Below are 16,772 nucleotides of genomic sequence, written 5' to 3'. Positions count from 1 at the left end.
TGTTTCTTTCCACAGAAAGGCTTAGCACACAGGAAAGTGATTGGAAGTCAATCAGGGAAATGGGGATGAGGGAGTTGGCTTGGAAGAGTGGGAATTAGCAGGGTCTGACTGGCCTCGAATGGACAGAGGGCATTCCAGCCTGGGGCAACGGCATGGCTAAGAGGCCTGTGTGAGGAGGGGAAGACGGTGGGAGGGGCAGTCACCACGGTAGAGGAAGGTAGAGATTGGTGAGCTCTGGTAGCCTCTTGTTGTATAGGGCCTTGGAAAACAGAGGAGGGCGGCTGAAGAGACCTAGGATCGGAAGAGAGAGCATTTTAATCAGGGAAGCTTGTTTCGGGCCATTGTGGTGATTCTATAGTGCCGGTGGGGGCGCTGGTTGCCTTGCCCTGCTTGCAGCAGAACTTGAGAAAGGCTTTGGCTTTCAGGGAGTGGTTTTTTGTTAAATACTATGGTCCACACATTAGGAAAATCCCAGAGACTGCATTCCTACCCACTGGAACTAGACTGATCCTTTTTTTCCCTCCATCTCCCACCCCATTTTCTAGGTCAGAACTTCTTCAGGCAAAGTATGAAAAATGTAATTGTGAATCAGTTGAATGAATTCATCTGCGATTTGGGATTTTCCCCAGGTCAGAACTACCACAGCAAGGGGCCCTTTTCCTTAAGCCACATACCCCTAGTTGAGCTTTTTGAGGTTTTAGGTGTGGAGTGTTAGGTCTTACTTCTGTGTTATTTGTACTTGTATTATTGTTGCTGTTTTCCCCATAGTCGGTTGAACTCATGGTTTTGAGCTGCCTAACTCAACTGTGCTTATATGTGTAAGTACTGGACAAGCAGTGGGACTTCCTTTCTCTACATGTCCCATATTTGATGACACCTCTTAGAGCGTTTCTATCTTCCAGTGAAGTGTTAATGGGTAGGAGGTCCCTGCCTTTCAAGGGTCTGCATTTTAATGGCACTTTGAGTGGACAAAGAATTTTAGAAATTATTCTTGCGATCATGACTTTTTGTGTCTTATCAGTTAATTTTTTAACTCATAAAAGTGTGATATTCCAAGTTAGAATGAGCCAGGTATTGAAATGGGGTGAGCTGAAGTAGAAAGATAACATCCTTTCTTGTTGCCCTTAGCAAAATATTAGCTGTTGAGCAATTGACTTTAGCTCTCTAGACCCCATCTGTAAAGTGTTGATAATTGTAATACCTCCTCAGTGTGGACATGAGAATTAAATGAACTAAAGTGTAACTCTGGTTAAACATGTATTTACTGATCATCTGCTGCATGCCATGTACTCTGTGTCTGGGGTTAGAGTAGAAAACGAGGTTGAAGTGGGACTCAGAAGTGCTTCCAACCATGCCTAGTACATAGCAAAATATTCAAGAAGTGGTACCCATTGTTGTGTGAGGGAGGTGCACCCAAGTTCAGAAATTCTGGAAGAAGCCAGATTTAGCCAAGGGAAGGGTATGGCAATGCAGGCCTTAAGTAGAAAACATCCTGAGTGTGCCAGTCTCAGCAAGGAATGGTTGTTCCTGCAAAGCAAACTGGGTTATCTGATGTAGAGTTGGAAAGTGTCACGTATTGTGCTTTTCACACACATACATGCACACACAGGGCATTCATTATCACATGGCCTTCAGATACTGAGAACAATGTATATGTTGAGCCTGGCAAATAAATAGATGTCTTTTAGTAGTAAGGCATTCATTTTCATCATAGGTACCTAGAAAGCATGTTTTTCGAAACTGGTCACATGTTCCATTATGATGATGCCTTCTGTAAGAATTCTGTCACATTAATCAGAGGAAGGTCTGCAGGGATAAAATAATAGAAAAGTCAGTTGTGAGTGGTCTTATTTGATTCTGAATTTTCATTGTACACTTGGGAACTGTTCTTAGGAGTTTAGACTCCCATTGTAATGCCAGTGTCCACGTGTGTATTTTTGCATAGTTGGGATTAGCGTATATATCCACTTTGCTGGTCTACTTTTGTAACTAACCTTGGTTCATGTTGCCCTTTTCCTGCGTCCTCTGCAGGTCACATCTCTCTCCTTATAATAGGCAATAAAATAATCCCCTGGGCTGATAAGTAGCCATCGGTTTAACTTTTTATCCAAGTACTAGACATTTGGGTTGTTTCCAGGGTTTCACAAGAATACATTTGCTATAAACATCATGTGCAGATTGCTCAGTCAGCAACTTATTATGCACCTTCTGGAATGGCACTGTCTGTCTGCCAAGGTCTTAGAAGTGATATCAACTCATTAAACTAAGAGTCTTAAGAATTGGCATTGAGGACTTCCTGAGACAGCATTTGATTCTTTGGCTAATTTTTCTTCATTTTAATTAACAGATATGTAGGGAGGACCTGTCATGTGCCAGAGAGTACCAGGCACTGATGAGTAAGGTAGAAAAGGTCCCCAAGTGATGGCACATACAGCAGCCCATAGGGTCAGGATGAATGCTGTGGAAGCAGAAGTCATCATGGGGATGCTGTCATCCTGTAACATGGTGTCAGACTTCTAGGTGGACAGTGGACATTTGGTTTTGGTGAGACAAAATGTCTAGATACAGTACAGTGTAACTACTTTAGATTAGCTGCAGATGGTGAGGTGGGGGTAGTAAGAATTGCAGAATATTAGAAATATAGTTTTTATTATTTCTAAATTAGGCTAACAAAGTGATGACTAGGGTTGAAGCTGCATGATGTAGTGAAAAGCACAAGCCTGTGAACTCAGATAGTCCTAGATTTGAGTCCTAGCTCTGCCACTTGTAGACTTGTGGTTTTGGAAAAAACATTTAAATCTTCTGAATCTCAGTGTCCTTATCTCTAAAATGGATATGTATTTTCTGTCCTTTGGGTTGTTTGTATCCCCAGTGCCCAGCACAGGGTAGAGGCTCAGCAGGTGCTTGGTGGAGGAATAAAAGAAAAGATGAATGGATGATTGGATGGTTGAAATGGTTGCTTAGAAGGGAATGATTGGATGGATGGATGGATGGATGGATGGAGAGCAATCGCTGTGGATTGAGAAAGACTTGAGGGCCTCTGTGCTAAATAATAAAGCAACAGCAAGTTATATTTGCCCTATTACCTTGAGGTTTGCCAAGCAAATTTTCTTACCTCTAAGTTAAAGGAAACCAAATTAAGAAGCCATAAATTTCTCTTTTATCATCTTAAGTGTGTCAAGGCTATAAATGACAGAAAACATGAAAAATTGTGGTCCTAACAAGTAGGGAGCCATTTCTCCACATCTTCAGAACATCTGAAGAGACAGCTGCTTCTGCCCTTTGCCACTATGGACCTGTCTCCATTCCTTTGATCTACTCTGTTTGCGGTGTTGAGTTTAAAACATAGACTTACTTTCTGGTGGTCACTAAATGATTGTCACAGTTCTGTGCCTCATGACCAGTTTCATAGCTGAGAACCAGTGGGGAATCTACCACACTGCTTCTGTCCTTTATGAGAGGCAGAATCCTTTCCTGGCATCCCCACAGAGCTTCCCCTCAGGTCTCACCAGGTTGCCAGGGCGCATGCCTGCCCTCAGGCCAGGACCTTTTCTGAGCTCACGGCATCTCTTCCTGAACAAACTGAGGTTCCTCTAGCAGTGAGATGTTGTGGGCTGTGTGGAGGGTGAACCGTCATAATGTTGGCCACATTTTCACACAAGCAAACTGAAAAAGCCCAAAAGTCACAAGTTCAAGTTTGGCAGATATGACTTACTTATAAGACTTTATCTGTGTTTGGGGATTCAGGACTCGTAAGCCCCGAGTGAGGACGTTAAGATTCTTTTGGTTTTAAACCAGAAAACAGTGTTTTTGTGGCTGTATGTATCTTTGTTGAGCATATGAAGCTTTTTTAATTTTTTGCTTCTTCCTTTTTGCGTGGCTGAAGAAAAGAGGAGTAAAAGAGTTAAAACGGGAATATTTTCTAGAGGTAGTGCTAGGCCTCTGAAATGCTGCAGCCCTGACTTTTGCCAGAAGCCCTACCCTGACATTAGCCAAAGGACTGTTAACAAAATACTTGTCCAACCAAACTGAGTGAAGAGAAGAAAATGTAAAACAGTGTTTGAGGGAGGCTGGGTGAGCTGAGGAGGGTCGGCAGTGGAGCTTTGCAGAAGAGTGCAGGAATTTGAGAGTCGCTCAGAATGTCACTAGCGTATAGTTTATGTTGGCTCTGCCCATGTGTAGTGTTCAGAGAACAGAGGAAAAAAGCCACTTATACAGCCTGAGAGGGGTGCAAGGACCACAGAGTTAAGTCACACACACATGTTCTAGGAATCCAGATTTGTGGTTAAAAATGGAAGTGATTTTGTGGGAGTTTTTGACTTGGATGACAAAATGCCTGATAATCAGTATCTACCCTTTTCCTCTTTGGACAAGCCACTTAACAACTTGCATTTCTAAACGATTAAATGAGATTTCATGTTACAAACTTCAAAGCTTTTAAGCAATAAAGACATACTTAGGCATATAAGAAAATGTTCACTGTGACTTGCATATGACTTATTGTATTTATTTATTGAGGAGGTAAAAGAGCAGAACTGATATGGATCAGTGTTTTCTATTTATGTCAATTCCAGTGTCAGAATTGGACTATATCCTTGAACCGTGCTGTGTCTGCCTTATTTCTCAAGTGATTGGAAATTAATAATGCCTTGTGTTTACCTGAGAGTTCCAAAGTGTCACCTCCAAAAGTTTCAGAAAGATGATGTTTTTAGAAAAGGAGTAAAGACACAGTAGACAAACGTCAGCTGATTGAGCTGTCTGAAGCGGAGGTCTGCTAAGCGGCCAAGTAAAGGAGAGAAAGGTGGAATTCCCAGAAAGATATACTGGTCTCTGCAGGGTGGCATTCACTGCCATGCTGGGAAAATGCCAAAAGGCTGGGAGAGTGGCCGTCCCCTTGGAGCTAACTCTGACCACTTGGTGTGTCATGATCAATGGGGCTCATTCATGAAGGAAAGCACTGCTCTTCTGAAAAGCACCCATACTGAAGAAGCCACCAGAAAACCCAAAATGTATAGAAGATACATGGCAGGAGGGATCTGTGCTTCTTTCTGTTTTTGTTTTTTTTTTCTCCCCAGAAAGTTTCTTAATGTTCCATAGTATTTTCTGTGGCCACTGGGCCCTAACTGCTTGGAAGCATACAACAAAAGTAGTATAGCAAACCACTTGGCATTGAAATTTGAGCCAGCCCTATTCAAAATTAACTGAAAGAAACACTGCCATTGCCATAAATAAGGCAGACAGTCTCTTTATTAGTTGAATTCTCTGAGCATTTTTCAAAGGTAATAAAGCTTTAAGGCTTTAGTAAGAGGCAGAAGGCTATAAAACATGTCAGCTGCTTGGATAAAACTCAGGACATAGCCATGGGTTTGTGTACACAGAGCCTATCCACCACATCACTGACCCTCTGGGGGATGGGGCATCCTAGTCCACTCCCCAGGGGGGTGTTTCAAAGATGGCAGACGTATCAGAACCTAAGCAGGGGAGCTGGGTCATTTAAAAAAAAAAAAAAAACATACACTATCTGATGATTTGCTTGGGAAAGGGGGAAATATTTTCATAATATAAACATTAGGAAATTCAGTCGCATAAAATATTTCTATTTGAAAATATCCATTCATTCAGTAGCAAAAAATACCTAGTCTCTGTCAGGCACCATCACCTCAGGCATGGTGGGTACAGCAGTGAATAAACAATGTCCTTTTCTCGTGGAGTTTACATTCCAGTGAAGGAGAGGGATAATAATTCAGTAGATAGAAAATAGAATGCCAGGAAGTGTTAAGTGCTATGCAGAAGAGCAAAGCAGGGTAAGAAAAGAGAGTGTAGAGCCTCTCTGAGGAGAGGATGTTCATCACAGAGAGCTGTGGGAAGTGAAGTTGAAAAGTATTTGTGAGTTCAAGTGGGAAGAAGAATAAGTGTCTCAGTACTGAGGCAAGGGATTGCGTGGATTATTTGGTTTGTTTTTTGTTTTGCTTTTATGTTTTTACATAAATTATTTTAAAAATATTTTTTCTTTTTTGATAGTTTATTGTCAAGTTGGTTTCCATATAACCCCCAGTGCTCATCCCCACAAGTGCCCTCCTCTATGCCCATCTCCCCCCTTCCACTCCCCTCTGTACCCATCAGTTGAGAACAAACTGAGGGCTGATAGGTAAAATATTTATTTTTTTAAGTAATCTCTACGCCCAATGTGGGGCTGGAACTTCTAACCCCAAGATCAAAAGTCCTATGGGTCTACCCACTGAGCCAGCCAGGGGCCCCCAGATTGCTTGGTTATATTTGGATAGAGTGAGCCAGGCCAGTTCATGTATAACCTGGGAGGCTGATGGTTTAGCTTGTGTGCTAAACATGCCTGGAAGCCATTGGAGAGTTCAGAGCAGGGGAGTAAGGTGAATGATGACACACCCCCTGCTGAGGGACACTAGACTTGGAGTCGGGGGAGGGGCAAGGCCAAAGCCCAGAGACCCCCATGGGGATGCCACCAGCTCAGTCCAGGGGGCTTGGAGGAGACTCAGAGGTGTGACTGGATCCTGACATGTTTTGAAGGTAGGGCTGACAGGATTTGCTGGTGGATTGACTGGATGGATGAACTATAGGTGAGAAAGGAGCCAAAGATGAGTGAGGATTTGGCCTCGAGCAAAGGCATGAATGGTGGTGTCCAGCTTCCAGCACTGGGAGCCCTAGGGAATAAACAGCATGGGAAGATTATTAAAAATTTGGTTGTGGCCGTTGTTAGGTTTGAGATCCTAATAAAGTATTCTTGGGAAGATGTCAAGAAGTCAGTCAGATAAATAACTCTAGAATTCAGAGAAAAGGCTGGGAATGGAGATGTAGATTTGAAAGTTATCAGATTTAGGGGAGAGGAGAGGATCCAGCAGGGGAGGCTGAGAACGCACATCTTAGTTTCCCGAAACAGCCATAGAAAGGGCACATCAGAATCTGGTTAGGGAAGGGAAGATTTTTATGATTATTAAAAGTGGGTGTGAGTCTTAAAAGGTTAAGAAAGAGTGCCTCACGTCATCAGTGTCCACAACAGTTTTGGGGGGAGACATGTTCATAGGAACGAAAGTCAGCTTTAGTAATAGAAGATAAATAGGAACCTAATTTCTGGATTCCCAGTTAGCTATAAACATGAATATTCAGGGCTTTCTTCTCCACCCTCCCTCCTTTTGCTTATTGGAAACCTAGGGTGTGTTAAGCAGAGTTCATTCTGGTGGGAAGGAAGACAAATACATAGAAGTATAAAGTATGGCCTGTGCAGACACAAGACCTTGTCATCAAATTGTCCGTGCAGGTGCATAAACAAATGAGAAATGGGGTCGGGTGGTGGGCAAGGAGAGGAGTTGAGCATGGAAATGGCTAACCGCACAGAATGTTGTCAGATTCCCTGGGCTGCCGTTAAACCTCTTCCTAGAGGTATGGTGAATGACAGGTATTTTTTGTTTTTTGTTTTTCTTGACTCTAGGTGGTAGTTTTTTGTTTTTGTTTTTTTTCTGGTGCAGTGAGTCCAGGCATGTGCATTCCCCCAAAGGAAGGTCAGCAGATTGTGTAGTTCAGCATGTATATAAAACGGAAAGCTCCTGGGGCACCTGGGTGGCTCAGTCGGTTAAGCATCTGACTTTGGCTCAGGTCATAATCGCACGGTTTGTGGGTTTGAGCCCTGTGTGAGGCTCTGTGTTGGCAGCTCAGAGCCTGGAGCCTGCTTCAGATTCTGGGTCTCCCTCTCTATCTGCTCCTCCCCCGCTCATGCTGTGTCTGTCTGTCTTTCTCTCTCTCTCTCTCAAAATAAATAAACTTGAAAAAATAAAATAAAATGGAAAGCTCCTAAGAATGTCTAGAAGAGGGTACAAACTAATGTTAGGCTTTATCCAGGCAGTAAGTGTTAGGTGCAGGAACAGAGAGGTTGTGCCCACTGTGCTGGTCTTCTTAAGAGTTGTTTTCTTCTTGTAGAATGAGGTCCTTGTGGATTATGTTGAACACAGTTTTGTAGGCTATTGGTCTCTTGATGCTACAGGCAAGATGAACAAGTCCTTAGAATCTCTATCTTATCTACTTCTTCGACTGGTTTTCCATGACCTGGAGACTTACTCAATGCCCACCTGTTTTGGTGGCTACAATTTAAAACTGAATCACTAAATGGAATCAAAGCCCCCAAACCAGGGTTGGGGTAGCCGCTCCCAGCATCAGCTAAGGGGCATTTAGCATTTGCTTCTGAGGCCAAGGCCTGGAGAAGTAGCTCACTCACATCAGAGGTCTGGCAGAACGAAACCAAAACCTTCCCTGTCTTGTTTTCCTGACCCAGCTCCATCCAGGCAGTGCCCTTTGCTGCATCCTGCCCTGAATATGCTGCCTGACTGTGCTGCAGACATCACCTGAATATTTGTGGGATGACTGCCTTCCCCTCTGTCTCAGCATCCAACAGAAAGCATGTCATTGAAAGGAGTGATCACAATTAGAGAGCTAAGCCATGTGGACAGAATGATTATTTTCCCCATGCGGCAGAAGCTCAGTTACCCAGGATGCTCCCATAAAGCTGGAACTTGTAGAGGGAAATATAGTTCTATATTACCAGTGATAAATGCTGCTCAATTTTACTTTTTTTCCCTAAGTTTTCTGAGGCTAATAAAAGTTCAACCCTGCTGAGCAGTTTTTTTAATAGCTCTATTCAAGCATGGTTGGATTTCGAAAATATGTTTTCATTGAAAAGTAACCAGAAATATGTTGGAGATCATTATTTGTTGGCAGAGAGAGAGTCTAAGGCTCCTAACGCCATTCCTGTGTCAGGAGTTCTCACGATGGGGAGTTGTGTCTGCCTAACGTTGCTTCTGGGAGGATGCCTTTGAGTCAGGATTTAATGGTGGGCCCTGGACTCATATCAGTTTGAAGTCTTTCTGCATCTGCTGCTGCCTGAAGGCCACATGGGCTATTTCACTCATACACCTTTGCAAGGAAAGGAGTTCCCTTGAAGAGCTTATGCTCCCTTTTCTCAGACCAGAACCCTGTACAGAGCTGCCTGGCTCAATAGCACCACAGCAAAACCTCAAGTGAAGCCATCATCTGTCTCATTCACCCTCTCTGGTGATGGGGTTTTTGGGTGTTGGTAGGGGTATGGAGCTGATGGCCAAGAAAGAATTCTTCAAGACAGATGTCTTTGGTGCAAAACGGTGATTTTATTAAAGCACAGGGACAGGACCCATGGGCAGGAAGAGCTGCACTAGGGTTGTGAAGAGTGGCTGCTTATATACCGTGGAGTTGGGGGAGGTAAAGTCAAGAGGAAGTTTCTTAAAGGGATTTCCATATGCTAAAGAGGATTTACAGAGGCCCAGCTGTTTTCAAGCTTAGGTTATTTTTCCCTCTAGCAAAGCATTATCATTAAGATAGTAGGGAGTTCCTGGAGATTAGGCTATTGAAGAGATATTTGTAAACTGGTGGAGACTATTAGTTTAACCATTTGTTTCTGTCCTTTCCTTTGTTCTTGGGCAGCCAGGAGTGCCTGAGGAATATCACACACGTCCCACCTGGGGGGGGAGGGGGCGAGCGCGGTTGTGGGCTGTGCGGAAGGGAGCCGGTTGTGGGCTGTGCGGAAGGGAGCCGTGCTAACTTGTACTTGGCCCTCAGCTTGCCTTATGGTCCCTCATCACCTGGTAATTTTCCTTTCTGTAATTCCGCATAGCCCAGTTTTTTGCCATCATTCATTCTCTAAAGATGTATCAGCCACCCCCTGCCTGTCAGATACTGTCATAAAGTAATATCCTGTTGTGACCATAGTTTTTTGGCAACTGTGTTGTGTTCTTTTTCTTTATCTTCTAAACTTTAACTCCATCTGTTGAACAGTAACCGTGTAAGCCATGGCCATGAGTGAGGCACTGTAAGATCCCTAGTTAACAAAGACACATGAGAATATGTTTACTATATTCTGTGTAGGTAAGTGGACTCATTTATTTTAGGAAGATTTTCAGTGTCATGGGTTAAAGCTGAAAATGTTTGGTTAACTCTAAGTTAACAGCAGCAGAGATTAAATTCAGACCAGTGTTTTGACTAATTGCTGTTTTCTATAAGTATTAAGTAAGTAGTTCTTTCCCCTTCAGGACAACAGCTAGTGATCACCGGGCCCTCAACTAGTCTTTGTGCCTTGCACATATTATTAAGAATTTTTGCCAGTGATCTACAATCCTCCAATCCCCCAAGATATTCCAGAGAGTCCCATGGCTCAAAGGGTCCAGATTAATTTCTCTGGGTTAGATCACATTTAACATTGCACCAGTTCCCATATAAGAACCTGGGGCATAAACCCATTTGTCCACTGTGTGTACCTCACAAACCCTCAGCAGGGTGACCAACCATCTTGGTTATTTGGCACTGAAGGGATTTCTAGGATATGGAATTTGCAGTGCTAAAACCAAAAGTCCAAACCATACCAAGACGAGTAGGTTTCCCTAATCGAAAGTAGGATCAATGTACAGAAGCCAGCAACTTATCTGTAAAATGGAGATAATTCTGTCTTCCTCATGGGGTTGTGGTAAGGCCCGCTCAGCATTCCTATCTGTGGAGGTGGGTAGTTGGCTATTGCTCTGTCCTTGGAGTTGGGGACCAGCATCATCTCTTATAGGGCCATCTGACTGCTTGCTCTCCAGAAACCTGTCAGTGAGTCAGACCTAGTTATTTTTTTTCTTTTAATGTTTATTTGTTTTTGAGAGAGACAAGCGTGCCAGCATGAGTGGGGGAGGGGCAGAGAGAGAGGGAGACACAGAATCTGACATAGAGGCCAACGTGGGGCTCAAACCCCTAGACTGCCAGATCATGTCCTTGAGCTGAAGTCAGACGCTTAACCGACTGAGTCACCCAGGTGCTCCAAATCAGTAGGAGTTCTTTCTGAGGTGAAGATGCTAGAGATCCTGGCTCATTTTCATTGGCCCTTTGCTTCTCCCTTTGGAGAAGCAAAAAGTCACCCCCTTTGGGCTTTTTCTGGTACTGCCTCTTAGGTGATGAGGCCTCTCTTGCATCTAAAACTCTCCAACCCGGTGCATTAAGCTGTTTGCAGTCCTCAGTAGGCCTAGGTGCTCACTTCCTCTTGGGCATTGGCACAGATTGTTTCCTTTGCCTTGCTCACACCTCCCTCCTTTGAGTTTCCACTTAACCCTGGCTGTTCTTCGTACTTCACCCCCGACACTGCTTCCTCCCATAAGCCTTCCATGATCATCCCAGACTGTTATAGGGGCCCCTCCTCTGTGCCCTCAGAATGCCTTGTACTTACTGCAATTAGATGACATCTGCCAGAGCTCTAATTACCTCCTCAGTTGTTTCCATGACTTATGGTAGCTTCCTCAAGGAGAAGGTCTATATTTTGTTCTCTGTTGTACCTGCAGCACCTTCCACATTGCTGGGCATGGAGTAGGCTTATATGGGGCAGGATAGTGGAAGAACTCACCACCCTCATCTGTACTTTGCTTTGACTTTGCTGTGGCCCTGCCCACCATGGCCCTGTCAGTCCTTGGGAGATGTAAGCCACTCTCGATTTTTCTCAAAAGAACCCCATCCTGTCCTTACAGGGACCATCATCCAGTTTAGCTAGGTTTTCATTCGCCCTGTGCAGCACTAAACACATTATGAAAATACACACACAATACCAACCCAAACTGCCAAGGGTTATATAAATATCAGTGGGGAGACTTAGGAACTGAGAATATTATGTAGGGTGGAGGCACACAATTGTTTGCTTTTTGTATATACACGGAATAAAAATATTTCTCCTGTGACAAGTTTAAATGTGAAATCTTCCCCCCCTCAGTTCTGAAGATGTGGTGACTTGCAGGCTAAATTGCGAATTTTGGATGTTTCATTTTATAATTGGATCCAGATTATTTTTCTTTCTCCCTAGTGAACATTAATCGTTTCCTGTGAATTTTCCTGATATTAGGAAACAGATGTTTCATATTTTTATCTGCGTTTTTCCCAAATGCTGAACCAGGACTTTTTTTTTGGGGGGGGGGGAGTGGAGAGAGAGAGAGAGAGAGAATGTGTATACACTGTGAATTTTTGAGCAATGAGTTATATCAGAATTTGCAAATAAAAGCATAACAGATATATCTACAGAATTACACGGATTTGTCCAAGACTGGAAACATTGCTGGACATTCTGTTTAATATAGTTTGGTACTGTTTAGCTAATGTAGACTTCTGGCCTAAGAATGCATTAGGACTGTCTCATCATAGTGTGCTTGCCAGAATAAGGAGCGGCTTAGCAAAAAGCACATAGTTAAAGCAGCCTTTAATGCTCTGATTTTTAACTGATATATATGTATATATATATATATATATATATATTTTTTTTTTTTTACCATGGTCTCTTAACCATATGAAGTGCTTCACCATCTCTTCATAAAACACCGAATGAGTGCCATCTCTGTGCAGAGTAGGGTGCTAGAATTTTGGGGGGATACAAAAATAAGATACAGACCCTTGGGATCTTATCCAGTAGAAGAGGTGAAACATATACTAAAATACCTGTTATAAAAGGTAGAGAGTGATAAAGGTTGTAGAAATTCATAGAGAAGAGCGATTTCATTGAGCCTAGAAGGGAAGGAATACTGGCAAGAAGTGTGATGTTTATGCTCGGTTAAAAAAAAAAATGACAGTAAAGCAACACTTAGGTACAAGTTATTTGGATTATTTTAACTGCATTAAGGATGGTCCGTTACATAAGGCATTATTTTGGTGGATTCTCTAAAAATAATACTAGCATTTCTAATAAGCCAGAGAAAGACAAATACTGCATGGTATCATTTATATGTAGAATCAAAACCAAACAAAACAAATCAAACTCATAGAAACAGTAGAAAAGTGGTTGTCAGGGGCTGGGGGGACACAGGGAGAGGTAGGTAAAAACTTGAAGCTGTAAGATGAATAAGGGCTGAGGATCTAATATAAAATATGTTGACTATAGTTGATAACACTGTATTATATCATTGAGATTTGCTGGAAAAGCAGAACTTAAATGTTTTTACCCCACCTCAGGAAAAAGGTAAATATGTGAGATGATGGGTGTATTAATTAACTAAACAGGAGGAAGCCTTTTGCAGTGTGTATCAAGTCACCATAATGGGCACTTTAAATAGCTTACAGTTTTACTTGTCAATTACACCTTAACAAAGCTGAATTAGAAATGCCAACATTTCTGGAGAGCCTCTAGTGCAGCAGGTGTGGTTCTCCGATGCTTTGTATAAAGGCTTTTTAATAGGAAATAAAGTAGAATTGGTGCTTGAGATAATTATCCATTTGCACAAAACACATGTCTCTATTTTGGTTCCTGTGGTTCCAAGAACAAAGGACCAAGTCCAGTCTTGGCCAGCTCCAAGGTTCGGTGACCCTGTTTAAGTCACCTGGCTTGCCTGGGTGTCAGTTTTCTCAGGCGTATAGTGCGAATTGTATTCCCCAGCTCACTCACAGGGATGCTGTGAAAATAAAAGTGGGTGTAAATGAACATTGAAAAGCAATCAAAACCCAAGCATTTTGCCAAGAAACAATGTCATAGCTCATGAGGCTCATACAAAATGTGGCTGTTGCTTATTATTTATTTAACTACTGTGTAAATGAAAATATGTTTATCCTAAAATTCAAAATACAGGGAATATATTTATAACAAATACAAATATTAACTCTTGATTATCCTATACTATTAAGAGCTCATTCAAATTCATAACAAAAATATCAAGATCCTACTATGAATAAGAAAAACATAAACTTGTTTTTCAAGGTGACAACCCATTAATAAACAGGAAAAAAACATTCATTTTTACTAATTATCTTAGAGATACAAATTAAAACTGCATTAGGAATACCATTTTAGTGTAAAATGTCAACATCTCAGAAATTCCCCATTATTTGGTTGGTGGTATTATATGCTAATAAAGGCCCTTTTAAAAACAAAAAACTGTTCATTCTACTGTTAGAAATTTAGGGAAGCTGGGGAAATAAGTGAAAGAAATGAAAAAAGCTAAAGCATGAAGATATCCAATGTAATATTATTTATAATAATAAAAACTGGTGACAACTTGCATTATTTAGTGCAGTAGGGGAGTGATTTAGTAAATCAGGACTTTTACACCAAGAACTATTATTAGGCCCCTTAAGTAATCATGGGGGTGCCTGGGTGGCTCAGTTGGTTAAATGTCTGACTTCAGGCTCAGGTCATGATCTCATAGTTTGTGGTTTTGAGCCCCACATCGGGCTCTGCGCTGACAGCTAGCTCAGAGCTGAGAGCCTATCTTCGGATTCTGTATCTCTCTCTCTGACCCTCCCCTGCTTGCACTGTCTCTCTCTGACTCTCAAAAATAAATAAAAAGCATTAGAAAAATCATTATGAATATGTGTAGAAATACACAGGAAACACTTAAAATAGAAAAAGAAAATAATTGCCATCATTTATGGAGCCTTTTCCGGTGGCTTTGGGCCAACATTCTCCCTTTTTAGCATTAGAAAGTTGAGAGACTCTTGAATACTGGGAACAAACTGAGGACTGATGGTTTGAGGGGGAGGTGGGAGATGGGCATGGAGGAGGGCACTTGTGGGAATGAGCACTGGGTGTTATATAGAAACCAACCTGACAATAAACTATTTGTAATAAAATAAAATAATAAATAAAAACATTTGAAAATTAAAAAAAAAAATGAGGCTTACAGGTAAGTGGTTCAAGGACTTGCAGCTCCTCAGTGGAGGAGCCAACAGTCAGACCTCACTTTCCATCTCCAAAGTGTTCACTGGGTTTACTGCCAATAGCATATGAACGGTGGCCATGGCCATGTAAAAACACATGTGTCTGTGGAGTGGGACAGGCAAAAATAAGTAGCAGCACTAGGATGGTGGACATATGGGCCCAACAATGCTTGCTATCCTTTTAAAATTGTCATTGGGAAACACACACACACCACCACCACTACCACCACCACCACCACCACCACCACTAACTACCACCACTACCAAAAAGATGCCATTGCTCTCTTCATAGAAAAATGAGAAACAATATATTGAGTATAACATTTTATTTGTTTACTCTGGCTTTTAATGTATTCTCATAGAGGTTGGCAAAATTGGAATTACATGTCTATTTTTAAAATTTCTCACTAACTTTGGCATAAGCAGGATACTTTCCCCCCAGATTATCTACAAATTAGTTGAGGACACATCCCACTGGCTCCTTAATTAAAAACAAGATTTCAAGTGTCTAACTCTCTGTGGATTAAGGACAGTGAGCAGGTGGGAGAGTTTCTCCCGATGAACAGCCCAGACCAGCTCTTCTGGGCAGGAGCCAGTCTCAAGGTAGAGACAATGGGGTGGCACCATTTGCTTAAAGTAGGCCAGTTCACCGGCTCAGGGTGTGCCCTTTCCTGGGACAAAAGCCCTTGCATAGCGGGGGGGAAATGTCACCATTTTGGTTCCTACTGTCTTTTACCTTTGTGGCTCAAGACTTGATTCCTGACTCTTTGACACATCACAGCACTACTTTATAAAGTCAGGAGCCCTGGAGCATCTGGGTGGCTCCTTCAGTTAAGTGTCTAACTTCGGCTCAGGTCGTGATCTCCTGGTCTCTGAGTTCGAACTTCATGATGGGCTCTCTGCTGACAGACAGCTTAGAGCCTGGAGCCCATTTCCAATTCTGTGTCTCCCTCTTTCTCTGTTCCTCCCCAGGTCGTGCTCTGTCTCCCTATCTCTCTCAAAAATAAACATTAAAAAAACTTTTTTTTAAATAAAAAAGTGAAGTCAGGAGCCCTGCAACATCTGGTAACACAAATTTCTATAATAGACTCAAGACACAGGGTATATGTGTGTCCAAAAGCCTCACCTTTGTGGAACTTGTACCTTTTATGCCTACAATACAAGGCCCTTCAAAACATACAAGGCCCTTTTATATCCATTTTGCCATTTGAGATAACATCATGTCAGAATTTGCAAGTGAAACCAGAACAGATCTGGCTAGGGAAAGGTGGAGATGTCTTGAGAGCTGGAAACATTCTCCAACATGCTTCTTAACATAGCCCATTCAGGGTCGCTCCCTATTTTGTGGGTGGGGAAATGGAGGTACCTGTTAGTTAAGTAATTTGCTGGAAGTCACTGGTAGTGAAGATAGCTGGAAGCCAGGCCTATAAATATGATGTTCCCCCCCACCACCCACAGTGCTATATTCTGTATTTTCTAGAGAATTAACATGAACTGGAAACAAGTATGACCAGGATCCAATGGCTGTTTAAAGATCTCCCACGGCTATAATTTTGTATTTTATAATTACAGTAAATGTTACAGTAATGGAGTCTTGCAAGTTATCATGTACATTTTAGACAGTTCCTATTGAGTGGAACCTTTTATAGTGATGGAAATAATCTACACCTGTGCTGTTCAATACAGTAGCCACTACTTTGCTTGATTGTTTGAAATATGGCTTATGTGACTGGGGAGATGACTTTTTAATTGTGTTTAAATTTAAATTCCCACATGTGCTAGCAGCTATTGAATTGGGCAGCAATAGTTCAAGACTTCTTAATGCTTTCTTGACATCTCCACTTGGGTATCTTAGAGTTAACAAGGTCAAATCAGAATTCTTTTTTTTTTTTTTCTTTTCAAATTAGAACTCTTGATTTTCCTCACTCAACCTTTTTCTCCCCTAAAGAAGACACCACTGACCCAGTTGCTTGAGCCAGAACCTAGGTGTCCTCTAGCCCCGTTCCTCTCCCTCCTCTCCCACAACCATGTCAGCAACAGTAATTGTTTTACCTCCAGAACCT

The sequence above is a fragment of the Hyaena hyaena genome, unplaced genomic scaffold (genome assembly GCF_003009895.1).
Source record: "Hyaena hyaena isolate Hyena2069 unplaced genomic scaffold, ASM300989v1 scaffold_685, whole genome shotgun sequence".
Lineage (NCBI taxonomy): Eukaryota > Metazoa > Chordata > Mammalia > Carnivora > Hyaenidae > Hyaena > Hyaena hyaena.
The sequence above is the reverse complement of the archived record's forward strand: the minus strand, read 5'-3'. Positions refer to the sequence as shown.